A 19,275-nucleotide genomic window follows, 5' to 3' on the forward strand; every position below is an offset into this window, starting at 1 on the left:
TTAAGTTAACTGTTTACGTCTCTTTTGGGAAAATAAAATGTACTCATTAAATGCTCTAAAAATTGGATAGGCAGTTGGGATCATTCTTAATAGGCTGTGGCCAAAGCAGGATAAGAAATTAATAAAACGCAACTATTAAGCTAAATTGCAAGGTGTTTCTGCAAAGTGAGATAATTAGTAACAAGTTTCATTGCATTTTTACAGCCACTTAAAAACAAATTATTGCAGCACTGTAAATTTTGGATATTAGAACACAAGATTAATAGCAATATGTTTTGAACTTACCATGGACATACAATAGTTGACATTTTTAACTGGGGCTTCCCTTTACCAAACTTCTCCCAAAACAAATACCTTGCTCCTTTTCAAAATCTAATTTACAGATATACCCCTTCTTGGAAATTTATGTTTAACCATGTAGAAAATGAAAATAAAGCTACAAAGAATGCTTAATACACTTAAGTGTAGAATTTTTTTACTTAATATTGATGGGACACTTTTCTAAGTGCATTAGATATTTTGGCTTTTATAATTCTTTTGACATGGGTCATCTGTACCAATAATTATAGACTGAAATGTTCTTTCAGTATTCAATTTGATAATTCAATTTAAAACCAGAGTGAAAGTTGTCACTTTATATGAGATTTTGTTTTGCATATATGTCAGTGTTTTACATTAAAAACATTTAACTGGAGTACCATTATATAAGAGGTATTAAGTGGCAAGAGAATTTTGGGATAGGCTTCATTGTTGAAATTTCAAAGTAGGTGGCTGTGAACACATTGAAACTATATGAGGCTTGAAATGAGACGTGAGAGGGTTTTCTGAGGAAGATTTCTTTGGGGAGCACTGTGCCTGCCTTTCCACTCAATTTTAATGAAAGAGATTTCAGTAGGACCACTTGGGGAGCTGAAGTTTGAAGACAGAGTGGAGTTGACTTTGAATCCTGCCTGGACAAAGTAAATGTTACACTTGGATTAGCTAACTGCTTCAGCTTCAGATTCAAGAAGAGCTTCCTACAATGCTGATATCTGCTTAATTCTCAGAATTTACTGGTGCAAAAATAGATTATTATAGTCTGTGGACCATATTCGTAGTTCTAAGCATGAAAAGAAACTCTTAACAGAGCACCTGGAAGGATAATGGACATCATAAGGGAGAAAGATGTGTGGAATAGATCCCTAAAAATGTGAGCTGAAGATGACACAGCAATGAGAGGAAACTCTATTACCCAACACAAAGGAAGTACAGTCAAATGTTCCCAGGGAGGTCCTCTAATATGCACCCAAAAAGCATCCAAAGAGCATCAAACCACCCTCCCTAGAGGGTGGGAAGTGCAGTAAAGACAGTAACAGTAAAATGGAGGTTCCCTGATATCCATGCTTCACCCCACAGCAACTTTAATCATTGTGCAGTAGAAACTGCCCTGAAAAAGGTGATGAAGGTGGAATACAAGCCTGAGGTGGGGAAGGACAGAAGGTTCTCCCTTCTGTTTCTCATGCCAGGAATATCTTCCCTGCAGATCCCTTCAAAGGAGTGATGAGAGATACATTAGTCTCTTCTCACACTGCTAATAAAGACATACCCAAGACTGGGTAATTTATAAAGGAAAGAGGTTCAATTGACTCACGGTTCTGCAGGGCTGGGGAGGCCTCAGAAAACTTATAATCGTGGCAGAAGGGGAAAGCAAATACGTCCTTCCTCACACGGCAGCAGGAAAGAAAAGAGAGCCCAGCCAAAGGGGAAGCTCCTTATAAAATCATCAGATCTCGTGAAAACCAACTCACTAGCCCGAGAACAGGACAGGTGAAACTGGCCCCATGATTCAATTATCTTCACCTGGTCCCTCCCACAACAAGTGGGGATTATGAAAACTACAATTCAAGATGAGCGTTAGGTGGGGACACAGACAAACCATATCAAGAGAGATGAGCAACAGCCAGTTAACGCAGGACCTTTGCACCTTTTTTAAAAGTTTAACTTGTGTGTAATGAAAAGACTTTGGAAGTTTTTAAGAAAAGAATGGCATTATCAGATCTATGAGTTAAAAATATAAGTCTGATTGCTCTATGGGAAAGAAGTTAGAGAAAGAGAATGATGAAAAACCAAAGAACAGTTGAGGTCTTATTCTGATAGTTCTGGTGTGAGAGGAGAGAGTTGCATTCTATGGTGGTAGCAATTGAGATGAACAGAGTGGGATAGTTTAAAAATATATTTTCGAGGTAAAAGTAACAGCACTCCTTGATGAATCAGATTGGGGTAATTATAGAAAGAAAAGTCAAGTATGACATCTGGGTTTCTGGCCTGAGCAATTGGGTAGATGAGGGAATTTAACATGGATGGATAGTAAAATAAAGCTGGAAGTCCAAGAGTGAGTTGACGTCAGACCAAAAACAGCGTCTTCAAAATTTTCTATTAGTGGAATATACAAGTCTTCCCCATACATAAATCTCGTTTCCTATTCCTTGCAGAATTGTTGGCCACTTCTTCCAGCCTCCAGGGATATGACTATTTTCCCTTAAAAATGTCAGAGAATTTGCATCAATCCTAATTGCCAATGATCTGTTTCTACTATCTTCATTATCATTTTCTTGATGGTATCCCCAGCCTCTACTAAACTTGCTATTTTACATCCAGAAATACAATTTCTCATAATTTTTTAGCTTTCTTTTTGTTTTTGCAAGCTATTTTAAAAATCATTTATGTCAGTTACAATGGTCAAAATAAAAATTTTATAAATCAGCAATGCGAGGGCATTTAAAAGGGGTATATGTATACAAACTCTGAAAGAGAAAGATATTCAAATATCAGCATTAAGGGCTGTTATTCAGTGTTTTGTCTTTATTCTTGATTAAACACATGAGTTCATTTACATTTATAAATCAAATATGATTGCATTACATAAGATAAAACAGAAATCTGTACATAAATACATGACTTCATAAGATGACTTTGAGCTTAATGAATAAACAAGAATTAATGTTATCTTAAAGAGTTATAAAAAAGCTAAGACATCATGAATCTCAGTCAAAATCTGCTTATATTACAGACCAACTTCCACTTTTTGTTAAGAATTAGTACTGAATGAATTCCCAGAGTTCTAAGAAGGCCCCTTAGCTTTACCTACTTTGTTGACTCTACACCCTTTTCTCATTTACTCAGGCACAAAATGTCAGTCATCTTTAATCCTTCTGTTTCCTTTTGTTGTTGCTGTTGCTGTTTCACCTAAACACTAAGTTGTGTCACATCGTCACCTTCATTATATTCACTTTCGTCTTCCATTAAGTCCTTATTGCTTCTCTTACATACTACATAAGAACATCCTCTTACACACCATTCTCACACTCCTGTCTCAAAGATACCTTCTACATACATATGGCAATTCATTCTTCATAGATTATAGGCCTGATCATGTTCAAAAGACTTCAAAAGATATATATTATCTGAAAAACAATAGGAAAATAGAAAAACAACACATTCCCCTAGAATCTAGTCTACGGGTGAACACTTTCATATCTTTCCAACCTCAACTCACACCCCTTCTTTCCATGTATACACCCGGCAAATCCCTGCCAAAGTGGATTGTCTGCTGTTCCCTAAAGAGGGCCCACTCTTCCATTTTTCCTTTTTATTCATGTTGTTTTCCTCCAGCTGAAAGTTTTAGTGCTCTCATTCATTCAAAGGACAAGCTTTAATACGGAAAGCCAGGATCTGCTTACCAAGCCAATTAAGATGACAGAGTGGACTGCTCTTTACAGGCTCCCAATGCAATAGCCCACTTTTCCCATGCAACTTTTCTGATTCACCTGTCAGTATGTAGATTTTTCTTCCTTTGACCTGCCTCCTTTGTTGTCATGGCTTCTGTATTACTGTGTTCTGTATTATAGAGATACATACACTGATATGGTGCTCCTAAGCATTGCTTCCATGGGGTCCAAAACTGTTTCCACACATTTTTATACAACTCGAAATGTCCAACAGAGGAGAGGATACACAGTAAAGACCATTAGAATTAAGTTAATTAAGTTAACACTAAAGATATTCTCTAAGGAGCAGGGATTACTCAGTTCCTGATCAATTCCTCCCTTTCCTACCCTAACATTACTACAACTTTGTCAAATTAGTTTTTAGGTTTAAAATACTGACAAGCATGCTATTTGGACAAGAATGTTTTCTAGAGTTTGGGTCAATAATAATCAGTGATCCACATTTAAATGTGACATGCCTGTAATTGCTTTTCTGTTGTAGAAACTGCATGTCTCTTTTATTCTACATGCTGTTAAAAATTGCCAACTGAAGAAAGCCATAGCTGACCTTTGTCTATCTTCAGTTCACCCTATTCAGAATCTTTTTCTGTCTTTGTATTCATTATCTAATATTTACAGGATCTTGCATATGGTTGTGTGGCCTGAGCTCTGTGAAAGGAAGATTGGCCAGGTGGTGAGTGAGACTAAAATATAGCCCAGGCTTGCTTACCAAGCCTTAAGCATGAGTCCAATTACACCTGCAAGGGTAGATGTGTTCATGTGCATAGAAGAAAGGGCAACTTTTTGTAATTTACACAAAGTGCACGTGGGGATTCATCTAGTCAATGAATGTTAATATATTGCACAGAAGCATTTCAGTACTAAAATCCTTGGGTTTTTTTAAAGTCCAATTTTGTTGATAGGAGTGTAGTTTTCACATAAGTGAATTCCAACATAGAAACAGTAAAGAATTCTATGAATTAAACATACAAGTTCCCAAGAAATAATAAAAAGATACATTAGGTCATTGGGTTGATTTCTTTTCCAGTGTAAGATTGTTGCCTCTGGTGTGTTTTCATTGTTTTGTCCCATATGAGTATAAACTATTTAAGCTATGGTTCTTACTTCATTTCCCAAGGGTGCATATTCAAGAGTCTGATAGAAGTCACTGATAATGAGTTGAAGGGTTGGGAGTGGGTGTTTATATTTTATGTTTCTTTAGTGAAGAATTCTGGCTAGAATCCGGGGCACTGAGTCATTACTCTTTTTTTTTTTTTTTTCCTGATGGAGTCTTAATCTGTTGCCTAGGCTGTGCAGAAGCATGACCTCGGCTCACTGAAACCTTTGCCTCCCAGGTTCATGCGATTCTTGTCTCAGTCTCCTGGAGTTATTACACTTATATTCACTATTTTATAATTATATCAGTAAACATCTTCTATTGGCCAACCATTGTGTTTATAATGATTATTATCTCTAATTTTCTCTGCAAACCAGACTTATAATTCGTGTTATTTCCATTTTTTATAGGCGAAAACTGAGGTGTTTAGTGATTTCTCCAAGTCCAGAAGGAAAGCATGTGTCTAAACTGAGATGATAATCCAGGCCCTCCAGGCTACAAAAATAACTTTTCACTCCTTCAGAAGAAGTCTTCCAAACTATGTCCCACTTTCTTTAATGAATTCATTCAACAAATACTTATCAAATACTTCTTTTGTGCCCTAAATTCTTCTAGATTCTGGGGATAAGCAAAAGAGACAATGTCTTTGCTATTATGGGACTTACATTAGGAAAAAGACAATAAGCAAATACACATAAATAAACAAATATATAATGTGAGTAACAAGTCCCATGATGCTTAACAAATGAGGATAACGAGATGAGAGTAATGAATTGGAAGTAATGGTTGGGAGGTCAGCTAAGGTCTTTCGGCGGAAGATGCTTAGTGGTAGCCTGAATGTAACAAAGAGAAACCTATGTGAAGGTTAAGTATTCTAGGCAGATAGAATAAGTGTAAAGTCTCTGAGACTAGGAGGATTAAGGCATGTTAGAGGACCGTCTTCAAGGCCAGTGTGGCTAGGGCATGATATGCTAGTGGAGAGTGGTAGGAAATGAAGCCAGACACATAGGCAGAAGCTTCATAATGCAGACCCAGGTAGGCAAGGGTACGCAGTTAAAATTTTTTCTAATGAGAGACTATTGAAAGCTTTATCTAATTTGCATTTTTGAAAAATCATCTTAACTGGTGTGAGCAAAATTAACTTTAGGGGGAGAAGACTGGAAACAGAAATATCATTTAGAGGGTTATTGCAGCAGATGACAGTGGCTCTAGGAAAAGCGGTAGTTCTGGGGTAGGGAGAACTGACTGTACTGGAACAGAGTTGAAAGTCAACTTGGCAAGACTTGCTGACAGAAAGAATGTGGGTGTCAGAAAAAAAGAGAAATGTATCACACCTAGGTTTTACACTTGAGATACTGGGTGAGTGTTGCTGCCATTTACAGAGACGGGAAATTGGAAAGGAGCAGGATTTCAGGGGTAGATGAGTGGGAAACTATGAGGCCTGTTTCACACGTTATTGCATTTTGTTTTTAAGACAGAGTCTCACTCTGTGGCCCAGGCTGGAGTGCAGTGGTACGACCTTGGCTCACTGCAACCTCTGCTTCCCAGGTTCATGTGATACTCCTGCCTCAGCCTCCCAAGTAGCTGGGCACAGGCCAGAATGTCTGGCTAATTTTTTGTATTTTTAGTAGAGACAGGGTTTCACCATGTTAGCCAGGATAATCAGGATCTGCTGACCTCGTGATCCACTGCCTCAGCCTCCCAAAGTTCTGGGATTACAGGCGTGAGCCACCATGCCTGGCCTATGTTATTGCTTCTTATGATATTTTATACATCTCTTTCCCATTGTGAATATATAATGTTTTAGTCTACATCAAAAAAGATCTAAAAGATGTTGGCAGATAAGTACCTCTCATGAATTTATACAAGACTTGAAAATAATGTTTCCCTACATATGTTCACTCACTCACCTGCCCAACATATTAAAGTGCCCCTATTGTTTTATATTATAGCTAAGTATTTATTCATTGAGACATAATTTCATTTGGATCATAAAACCACTGATTAAGGTCAACCAGAGCACAAACATGCAATGAATGTTAGTCTTTTTTTTTTTTTTTTTTTTTGCTCTAGATAACCCCCATGATGCCCTGGGGCAATTTTTGGTGGGTCCATTCTCTCCAAGTATTTTTCTATGGTCCTGAGATTGTGAGCAGAGATATAGAGTTCTCTGGAATTTTTTTTTTCCTCTGTTGGTTTGTCTGTCTCTTTCTTTTAAAACCATTCACAAATCACATTTCCTCCAAAAATCTTTCTCTGATTGCTCCAGGCTACATAGAAAAAAAAAAATTCTCTTTTGAATTTCTGAAGAGGGTATGGTTTGCATCACTTCCTTAGCACTTAGAACTGACTTAAAATTCTTAGTTTTCCTTGTATTTCAAGATGATTTCTACCTAGCTGTATTGCAAATTGCTTAAGGTAAAAAGTGGTCTTTTGTATACTTATGTCACTCTCTGCTGAACATAGAGCTCACATAAGACAACTTTGATTGGTTTTTGATGATAAGAGAAAAACAGAAAACCTACCTTCCAAAATTTAGAAAGTGAGTAAAACAGTAGAGTTGTTCAGGGACTTTTTGCATATATTTGTGAAATCTGGAAGAAAAATTCCAGGTACTCTAATAACACAGGTTTTTTTTCTTTTTTCTTGCATTTGAAGCTTAGCAGTTAAACTGCTACTTGCTAAAATAAAAACAGACAGATAGATAAACAGAGGACCAAAACAGACATCTATGCCTGTCAGTGACATTCTTTCGTTAACTAGTTTGTACTTTTGTGATTATATTTTGCCTAGTTACCTTTATCTGTTTTTAATGATACCAAGCATTCCATTGACTTATTTTACTCATAAGCAATGATAATTTGCATGAGTATAAAAATGGGACAAGATAGTGGAGTTTTCCACCAACCATGTTAGAGACTCCTGATTCCTATTCACTTGACTGGAAATTCAGGTGATAATTATCTGGTGATAATCATTAGGATTAATGTATAAAATTTATTTTGATTTTATAAAGTGTAATGGTCATATACACACTAATATGATTTCCTGAATTAACTATTCCACTGGGAAGAAAATGTTTTGACCAGTTAACAAGTATATATGTCCTCTATTTATCCATGGTAGGTTTCTTTTTTCTATTGTTGATTTTCTTGTAAATTTGATTATGTGAGAGTTAATCCTCAAGGACTTTTATCAGCCTTGAGTACAATGACCAAATAGGCTTTCTGACCAAATGCAACAGAGTCAGGGAACATTTGGACTCGGCTTAGCCCAAAACAGTGAGCTTTTCTCTTTATGAACCTGCTTGAATGAATAAAACATAAATAATATAACATGACAGGAAACAAGCCAAGAAGTACATGTCTATATTTGAAGCCATCTTTAGTTATGGGTAAGCACTCCAAAATTATTTTTTCCCAAGTGACAGGTGAAAGCAGCATGGCTTTGTTGCTTTACCTCTCTTCTCATTGACCAACTTGCCCAGATAATTCCACTTCCCTTTCCCACACTCTTAATTCAATCTGTTACAAGTCAGTCTTTTAGAAAGCTTACTGTGCCTGGTGGCCAGAGACAAATTTGGTTCAATATTCAACTATGTAATTCAAGTGATAGCCAAAAGGCTGACATTATATTCATTAATGACTGAAAACAAAACACAACAAAACAAAAAACCCATAAGAGATAAATCAGATTTTGATGAGAGAGGAGGTAAAATACTTCAGTGGGAATATAGTGAGAAGGTTGATCCACATGAAGAATTTCTTGGTTTCATTCTGGATATCTTTTTCAATGTGTGATTTGAGGGTATATCTTCTATTCCTAGCAGAATATTGTTCAAACTTACACTACCAAAACAGCTTGTCAAATTCCTATGTGTAGCAGACACCAGTTATTCTCAAAAAGAATCTTACTCAGAAAATAAGCTTGGATATACCTTCTTCTAGTATAAAAATTATGAGAATATTAATGATCTGAGGAGAAACAGAAAAACAGGGCCCCAACTCTTTCCTCTAGAGTAACAGACCTCAATAAAGAGAAAATTATCAACACATAGTTATAAAACATTCAAATTCCTCCTCATGTTCAGAATCCATAATTAGGACATCTGCATTTGAGAAGATGAAATTTAACTCATCATGTGTTAAAAACATCTTCAGATATGGCATATAGATTTCAAGCATACATTGGCCTCCTCCAAGGTGCCAGCTACTGTGGGCAGAAAGATGAATAAGACAAGGAACTCTGCCCTGCAAACTCTAAGACAAGATGATAGGGTTGACCCTCAGTAAGGCATCTAAAGGCCTCCACAGGGAAAAGACCTTTGCCAAACTTCCTCTTAGATTTAAGCTCTCATAGCTTTTCTGGGCCTCCGGACCTTCAACTGTGAAAGCACAGAGATGAAGTGCGTGACCACTAAGATTCATACCATATTCAAAACTCCAATGTTAGCATTCTAAAGAGTTGCCAACACAAATAGAGGAGAAGAGATGAGTAAGGTTTGAAAAGTAAGACAGAGAGATATTCAGAGAGAATGAGCCAATAGAGAGAATGGACTTTATTGAATCAGAGTCTCATTTGGAGAATATCAACTTGAAGTTGTCTTAGGTTGAAACTTTAACAAAAAAAGATATTAAGAAATACTTTGATATTTCAAAAGAATAATCTATTTGAGATAAATGGTAGTGGACTGCTGAGGAAGTATTTCAAACCATGTTGCTATGGCCAGAAAGCCATGCAGGAAAGATATGAAGACAAAGACAGAGAGGCCAATGGAGGCAGATACTCGACAGAATCCTGCAAACATAAAGATAGGCACACAATGATTACGAAACTTAACATAATCTTGTATATAGTTGATAAATTTGAAATTGTTTATATCTTGCCTGCAACAGAATGCCTAGAACATCTTGTTAGTTCAATAACATAAAGTAGAGGTTTAAGTGTAAAAGAGAAGGAACTGCCAGGGTCTAAGTGATGACATCTTCCTTTAAATCCTCTTTGATGAACGAAAAATAAGAAATAAGAATATAGAAACCTTCTGTTTCTTGAGGGCACTAAGTATTGTCATCATGATTACTTCAGACTTCCTTTATCATCTGCAATTGTCTTTTACTTTACAAAGCTTGTATTCTAACTGGAAAGAAAGCCTATAAAGAAATGGAGGGAGTGTAAATTAGTTCAACCATTGTGGAAGACAGTGTGGCGATTCCTCAAGGACCAAGAAATAGAAATTCCATTTGACCCAGCAATCCCATTACTGGGTATATATCCAAAGGATTACAAATCGTTCTACTATAAGGACACGTGCACACGAATGTTCATTGCAGCACTGTTTATAATAGCAAAGACCTGGAACCAACCCAAATGCCCATCGATGATAGACTGGATAGGGAAAATGTGGCACATATACACTATGGAATATTATGCAGCTATCAAAAACGATGAGTTTGTAGGGTCCTTTGTAGGGACATGGATGAACCTGGAAGCCATGATTCTCAGCAAACTGACAGAAGAGCAGAAGATCAAACACCGCATGTTCTCACTCCTAGGTGGGTGTTGAACAATGAGAACACATGGACACAGGGAGGGGAGCACTACACACTGGGGTCAGTTGGGGGGAAATAGGGGAGGGATGGTGGGGGGTGGGGAGCTGGGGAGAGATAGCAAGGGGAGAAATGCCAGATGTAGGTGATGGGGAGGAAGGCAGCAAATCACACTGCCACGTGTGTACCTATGCAACAATTTTACATGTTCTTCACATGTACCCCAAAACCTAAAATGCAATAAAATAAATAAATGGGAAAAAAAAAAGAAATGGAATGTAAACAACAATAAAGTTTTTAATATTAACTACAGGCAGCAAAGAATTTTTAAAAAGAAAAACATATATCACCGGCAACTGGTGCTTAACTATCTCGTAAATTGCCATGAAAACAGATTTTTAAGAATTTAAGGGGAGGCAATATTGCCACCATGATTAGATTATATGTTCTTCTGGAACTGAACACTGAAACTTACAATGTATTAGGTAAGATCCCAAACTAGAGCCTCTGTTTCTGTAAATTCTGTAAATCATAGTTACTTGTAATTTTTTAAAGCCTACCTTATGGAATATTTGAAATTCCATCAGTTAGCTGTTGAATGTAGTACAACTTGGAAAGTTGCTTTTCAGTAGCACCTTCTTGGATCCAAAAGAGTGGAAAAGCACCCACACCCAGATTAGACCTGAACTAGCTCAAAGGATATGAGAATGACCAAACATACCACTGCAATTCCTACCCTACATGGGAAAAACTATAAAACTATCCTGGGACATCAAGGAGTACTATTCATGCCCTCTATGAAATGAATAAAATGATTCACACTAATTCCCAGCACAAGCACACAGGTGTGTTCCTTACCCAGTAATACTTAATGAGTGCACAATGATGATGTGAGAGTGTAGAAATTTGTTCTCATTACATCTTCAGTCAAAGTGTTGGTAGTGATTTTGTAAAGGATACATTAAGCAGTCTTAGCACAAACAAAGTAGACAATCGAAAAAAATCATGTGAAATATTTAGGATACATCCTTTTCTTTTCCCAGACGTGCTCTAATTATGTCTTATGTTTGGATCATGTAAAAAAACTTCTTTATATACTACCTACGTCTTATGGATGTATTTTCCTTAAATAGATGTCAATTCTACTTTGATGTATATCTGGTAAGCCTTGACTCATAATGATGGTTTTCTTTAAACATCCAATTTAAAAATGCAGAACCTCAGAAGGAAAAAGTAAAAATAGGCTGGGTGTGGTGGCTCATGTCTGTAATCCAGGCACTTTGGAGGCCAAGGCGGGAGGATCACCTGCGGTTGGGAGTTCAAGACCAGCCTGACCAACATGGTGAAACCCCGTCTTTAAAAATAAATAAATAAATAAAATAATAATAATAATAAAAAGAAAAAGTAAAAATAAAGAGAGTCAGGTCCCACCTCATATATATATGTATAGTTTTTAACAATACCTACAAGGCATATACCAGCAGCATGAGATTTTTGTGTTTTCTACACTATTGAGTGGGTTACAATGTGGGTTTTCAGTTAAATTCCCACCCAAATCATTTCCAAGTGCTGTTTAATTTTTGAAAAATTAGTAAATAACTTCTTTAACTAGCAGCTGCTCTTTAATTTTAGGATCAAAGCATAATAGTTTAAAATCTTTGATAAATCTGGATTAAGACAGAACACACTGAGTGCCTTCCATAAATAAAATTTTAGGATAAGCTTTTAGTGACAATTATTATTATTATTTCTTTTAGTAAAATGAATGAAAAAAAAATCACACAGATTGGTAAATTAGCTTCTGTGAATTAGGATCTGGAAGATTTTTGACTCACAGTGGTAGGACCCAAGTGTATTATTTTTCTTTGCTTACATTCCTTTCCCAAATGACTGAGCAAGCTTATTATAGGGCCAAATTACTCAGTGTCAAAACCATAAAGGGGGATTCAGAATAAAACTAAATGTGTTGGATGTCTCCCATGGGCCAAGTACACAGGACAAGCATGGAGCAATCATTTCCATATTCTTAGTCTCATAATTCTCAGAGCAATGCTATTTATTCTTCTGATAATGAAATTAAGGTTTAACCTACAGGCTGCATGCATGTTTTTCAAGGTCACATATCAAGTATATAAGGGAGCCTGGACATTAACATATTGATCTAATATCAAAACTCCTGCTTATGTTTTTATTCCATACTGCCTTTTAGTGTGGATTAATTATCAGAAGCCATAACCTCGATTAGAAAATTATGAATGCTCAATTTGAATCTGGCATTGTTTGGAGAAGGACAAGGGAGTTTGCTTAACATATCCTGCTTTTATTATATGCAGTAGCTATTTTAATGTCTTTAAAAACACTGCTCACATGAATTGTTACTTTTAGAGCCTCTCACATCCATGAATTCCCACTATCCTTGTTATAACGCTGGCAGCAAATAGAGGCAGCGATACAGTTAAGGAAAGATACGTCATCAAGAGTAAGGATCAGAATTCATACCATCCTAAATTCTGAAATTTACTCACAATAGTACACTTCTTGATAACATAGGCAATGATTAGAATGAATTGTTTATAAACTAAAAAAAAAAATGACATACTATTTTCATTTTATCAGCCTTAAAATCTATTTGCAAAAAGGTCAGCCTAGAATCACAGTCTCATTAAAAAATGAGAAAAGAATTTCTCATTTTTGCAAACTTCAAAATGGCATAAGTTGGATTCAAGTGTCCTTCTATGTGGCTCATTTTTAATTATCTTGAGCTGGTAGAAGAGTGGTGTTAGCTCATAGGTCTTTGAAAATAAATCAACAATAATTAACCCCAACTTAAATTCTAGTAACCCATCTCATACATCAACAGAAGTACTCTGTGTATGTGAAAATATAAACATGGCATGTTTGACATTTTGGAGCGTCCTTAGAGAGACATTGATTTGTAATTCAGATCACATAGCATATTTGATTTCTCCCACTTGCCCATGCCCTTTCCCCATCCCTTCCCCCAAAATAAAACACAAAAGCTTTATCTGCAATGGATGGAGAGCAACCCAGGAATCTGTGCAGAGACTATCCATCACATTTCTGTCTTAATTGAATGACACCAGAATGAGATCGATAAAATGTAACAAGAGACAGCTTTGCATTTCCACACTCACTTATTCCCCCTCTCCATTACTCTCAGCCACCACCGTGACCAGAAAGCCCAAGTAAAAAACATGAACCCTGCTGCCAGACAAGCTGTTAGGATATGAATAAACTTGTCAGAGAAACAACAAAACTTAAAAACATTAGGAGGGAGCTAGGGAGACAAAAAGTTATTAAAGGAATATTGAACAGCCTTCTTAATAAAAGCAATTTCATAGACATATTCTCACTCCTAAATAACCTCCTCAAATGCAACGTTTCAGTTAAATAATCTCAGCAGCTTTCCCTATGTGCCCAAGATTACTTGAGACTGCATCAACGGCTCCTCAAACCCAGATGCGGTGACAACTCAGCTCAAGCCGGCAAGTCCTACAGTAAATGTGGGGCAGCTGTGATACGTGCATGTCGAAGGTTCCCAAGATCTCCGATGCATTATTGATAACCTCATCACTCCGCTAAAAGCAAAAGCTGACATTGTTATAATCTCAACCTCCTCCTGAAGAGCTCGGGCTTTGCCCGGGTATTGATCACAGGAAGAAGTAAACGAAAGAGCAAAACAGCACGTGTAAAATTCCAGAAGGTGAAGGTTTGCCTACACTCAGTATGAGTGTGTTAACCACAATCACATGGCCTGTTCTAGTGTGTTATACCTTCGATGGTTTACAATGTGGTCCTACTTCTAGGCTATATGTTGTAATAATTCATTTAATAATCTACATCTTGAGCTTATTACAAGTTATTATGGAACAAAAGTTTGTATTACAAAATAAAAATAAAAACAAACCTTCAATGTAGTTGTCTGAATGGCAGATTTTTTTCTTCCTTCCAGTAATTTTTTTCTTTATCATTTTGAAATTTAATTACATATAAGTGACTGTTCTTTCTTCATAACATATCATCTTTACATTGCATGTAACGTTCATGGAAAAATATGTGCCTACATAGATATTCTATATCACTTTATTCTTTTATTATTTTAAATAATAATGTAAGACTATGATACATATTAGTGCCTGTTATTTTTAAAATTATATTGGATAATATGACAAAATATAAATGTCACATTTTATCACAAGTAGTTCAAAGTGAAAATTAGAAGGTATATCCAAAGCATGATTTAGAGCTTGAATATTTTATATTTTCTATGTTCATACTTGGAGAAAAAATCTTAAGTAATCTATCTTTGCTACTAAAAAAAAAAACAAACAAAAAACAGTCTCTCGTGAAGCCTATGTTGGTAGGGACATCCAAGGTTGTTGATGAATGCTAACAGCTCTAACAGAAAAACAAGAGAGAGATCATTATTTTCTTAGCTGGTAGATGACTAAGTAGTTTGCAAAATGATCATTAGTGGCTGGTTGCTCCTGGATTCCAGAGCAAAAGAGCTTACATTTCAAACATTATTTATGACTGAAAACAACTCATCCTAAGACACTAAGAGCAAAATGTACAGTTTGGTTTCACCTGCAGACACTGGTCACCTGAAGCAGGAGCTGATGGCTGCCTGCCAGGTAAGACACATGGCATGCATCAGTGAACCTGTTTCATCCACTTTTGACTTGCTGGGCCTTGTATCTGATGTCATGTAAATTTGCCCCAGTTACAGATTGATATTGTCTACCATGGCATTAAGGCCCCAGAAAATGTGAACACAGTAAGAGTAGTTTTAAGTCTTTATACATGTATGCCTCTATTGTGAGACATAAGAAATTGTTAGTACATTCCAAAATAAGTAAAAACAAAACATATCACACTGTTTTGTTATGCTTTACGCTTTTTAATGTAGTCATTGCTCACTTTCCCAGGTGCTACAGGAGCTTAACCCCTGGGAAAAGACAAGTTTCATGGAATGTGAAACTTTTTTGAGCAACAGAAACTAAAACTATCTTGCATTAAATATTTTCTACATCTTATAATTTTTTATTTCATTTATTGCTCTTTGATTTAGTTGGTGGACAGCCTATTTAGCAGTAAGAAGTCAGGCTATTTCTGCTATGCACAAACATATCATTTAAAAAAACTCATGAAAATATTAAAAATGACAGCAGAATCAGTTAGCATTAGAGTGGGCTCTGGTCCTCTAAATGTGTGTGCACCTCACTGTGGGGGAATTTGATTAACCTGAAGTATGCCGAGTAAATCAGGGCCCAGGAGCTGGGTGCAACTGCTCCACAGAGTGAGTTCACACAGAGGACATAGCTTAGGCTGAGAGGTGGTTGTTGTTGATGTTGTTGAATGTGGATTATTTTTAATTTTTAAAATGACACTATGCCTAATTAGGGGTATTGGCACAGCTTGGACTGATGAAGAAACTGATTACAATTATAAAGACTTCTGGGGCCAAAATAGTCAAACGTACTGCCTGCTACTCATGATGGCCCTAGCAGTGTCTATATGGTTGTCAAGTATGATCAAGTAAGAAGCAAACTAGACTTACTTTTTTTTTTTCTATAGGATTTAGAGGCCCATGGAAGTGGCTCATAGTATTACCAGAATCCTACTTCGTTTCTGGTATTTTCCTTGAACAGTCAGAAAACTCAAGAAAGAGAAAATAACTCCATCTTATTGCATTCTCCAGCGTCTGTGATATGACAGGATAAATCAGAGAAAAATTGTCTTCTCTAAGTAACTTTCACAATACTTTATCACTTTTAGAATTTGAAGTCAGTTTCAGACTTGTTATTTTTTGCATTTTATATATTTGAAACTGACAAAAAATCAGAAAACATATTGGAAATATACCAATAAGATGAAAAACAAACAAATGTAAATTAACTTTGGGAAATTTATTTTTTAGTGCACACGCAAAAAAAAAAACAACCTTTGCTTAATCCTATGGGGTGACATATTGAAATGCAGCATCTAAACATAGTTTATGTTTGAGTTTTGTTCCCTAAGAGTATTTTTTGGGAGAAGTGCACTTACTACATGTTACAAAAGAACCTGAATGGGTATTCAAATAACTGCTGTAATCAAAAGATTCTTTTTCTCAAGGAAACGACCACAGATTTTTATACTTATTTTTGCTTTGCTGTGGGCATTCTAGAATGATAGAAAGATTCTCATTTGTTTCCACATCCCCTGGCCCCCCAGAAGCTATTGAATTGTTCTGGTTTTATACAGTGTAGAACAATCCTGCAATAATAAAACATTTCAACTTTATACAAAAGGTGAAGCTTTCCATTTGAAGTTTCTCTTTAACAGGAAAAAAAAAAATAGAGAAAATGGACTGACAGCTTTAGAAAATTCAAACAATTCCCCTTGCCAAGATACGTATTTTGTGAGTTTTCTTTAATTTCGGATTTGGTGCGTATGTTTCCTCTAACAATGAATGCTTTCAGTTTCACAGTTCAGTTTCTGCTCTCCCTACTCAAACCAATCTTAACCTTTTAATAGGCAATTATTTTTCTAATTGCTTTGTAAAAACTTTTTTCAGGATAATTGTGAGACACTCTGCTCTAAGTTATATATTACAGATGCATTTAAAACAGTGGGCTATAAACTGTAAAATGCACTTGATTGGTGAAAGCATCTTAGAATAAGAAAGAGAAGCAAGAAGACTATTCTTCAAAGTATTAGAAAACTTCTATAACTTACAAATTCATGAAAATCATAGGGGAATCTGTTGAGAAGAATTCTTTTAAGGAAAAAAATGAGCAAAGCAGTACTGGCTGTGATTGTTTTAATGGAATAAGTACTGTTGTAATATTTTCTCCCATCGGCGTTAAACCTCACTTCACAAAACAGAATACCCTCCCATTGTTTTTTTTTTTCTCTTTATAACCTATTACTTATATGGAACACATTTTTTTATGTTGGAAAAAAATACATAAAACCAAGCTTTCATGATCTCAACTGTTTTATATATATTCATTTGAAATACAATGTTTTGAAAAACATTCTCATGTGGCAAAATGAAACAGGAAAAACTGTTAAAAACAAGACCAAATAATATGCTATATCTTATGAGAATTTAACCATCAGGTATGAAAAGAAAAGCAATCCCATTCAGCTCTGTGATACCTCATAAAAGCGCTTTTAGCAATGCTAATTTTAGCATTACTTACACAAACAGAATAATAAAAATACATGTGGCTAAGCTGTTGAGATTTGTAATGATAATATTGCATAGATGATTCCAATACGATTCAATTCAAATCAGGAAAATTAGTTGATATCTCATGAAACAAACTAAACCAAATATAAAAGCTTCCTTCAATCTTGGTGTTTTAAAATTAATTTATGACAGGCTGTTTAAAAGACTTGTTTAATTATTAATTGAAATGTTTTATCTCATGGATCTCTTAAAAAGTTGCATTTGATATTATCTACCACTGACTAAACACAGAAGGTAAAATACACAACATGGCTGGGCCAATATTGCAAAGATCCTAATTAGTATCATGCTATAGAAAAACAATGAAGTGATTTTGTCACCAATTACTGACAATTAGCCTAAGTACAACAGTTAATTTCATGGAAATAAAACCACTATAAAATGAAAGGAACAAAACCTATCATAATTAATGGCATTTGCCTGCATTCCTCTACTGGTTATTTAATTAATGAACCATAAAAGTTTGAAGCAATTTGAACAGCTAAACACATATGCAAAATTCAAAAGCCTGTGTATCTGGATTTTCTGAATTTTAAGTATCTGTGGAAACACGTATTTGAGCAGCAGAAATATGTATATCAAGTTTTTATCTCCTGAACCTAAAGATGTCATACTTTCAGACAATGCATTTGTCAAAAAATAAAACCTATTATACTAAGCTACAGAGAAATGTTTTCTGAGAGCTTGTCATTATCCTGTTATAATGCTTATAGATACAGTGAACAGCCAATAATCGCAAAAACGTTATAACGTTAGAAGTTCCTAGTTTCCCTCACTCTTTCATCTCACTCAAACTTTTCTCTGCACTTGCTTCTTCCATGGTTTTTTGAATGTAGCACTGTGATCTGTACTCATGAGCATAGGGATGTCCACTTATGATCCCATGTCAGTTTCCTCTCATGCATTAACTCTCTGCCACAAGTTTCAGAGCTTGCAGTGTCAGGATGTATTAGGAAGTCAAATCAAGATTTAAGATGTTGTTCTGGCCTCTCCCAAAGCTGGAAAGGACTCATTTTGCAGGCTACCTACCAATTGACAAAGTAAAAACAATTCAAGGCCAGTAGCTTCTAAAGCTAAACTTCAGAATATGTACCCTTGCAAGTATTTTTCCAGTTTCAACAAGTTCAGAAAACAAAAATTTTAAAACCCAACAAAACCTCTCTACAGACTCTTGCTTAATGAACAGCCACATGGATTTTAAAACTTTAAGTACACAAATAAACATTTTAGAGGTTTTTGACTGTGCAGAGATAAGATCCTCTCTGGGGAGACGACTAGAAACTGCTGGGCTCCTTTGTGCAGACTCCTGGAATGTGCTTGCTTTTCATTTCTTTCTTTGTGTCTGGCACACTGGCCTCACAGGCAATGTCTTAAGCCATGCAGGGTCAGGGCAAACAGAGAACTGCATTCATGGACAGATCAAGTTTATGTGAGAATCTGCTCCTCCACTGCCCTCAATCTCCATATGAATTGTTAATAAAATCTCAGCCTGAAAGCTCATCACCCCAACAGTGGGGAAGTCATGCAGAGAATCCTCTCGTTGAGAAAAACAAGATTTCTTTATCTTTTTCATCCTTCGCCAGCATTCGTGGGAATTCTGCCATG

At 35.9% G+C, this 19,275-nt stretch overlaps 1 long non-coding RNA gene and 1 other non-coding gene across 2 annotated transcripts in view; one reads left to right on the top strand and one right to left on the bottom strand.

Annotated features, from left to right (window-relative positions):
* Positions 1–19,275, bottom strand: part of LOC116550594 — a 110,093-nt gene that overhangs the window by 23,261 nt on the left and 67,557 nt on the right. The gene's annotated exons all lie outside the window — the stretch shown is intronic.
* LOC116551111 lies at positions 14,769–14,841 on the top strand. The gene has a single exon (XR_004268727.1). It is a non-coding gene; the product is annotated as a small nucleolar RNA SNORD74 (small nucleolar RNA).

This window comes from Sapajus apella, unplaced genomic scaffold, assembly GCF_009761245.1.
Source record: "Sapajus apella isolate SASKATOON/1434 unplaced genomic scaffold, GSC_monkey_1.0 scaffold8, whole genome shotgun sequence".
Taxonomy (NCBI): Eukaryota; Metazoa; Chordata; class Mammalia; order Primates; family Cebidae; genus Sapajus; species Sapajus apella.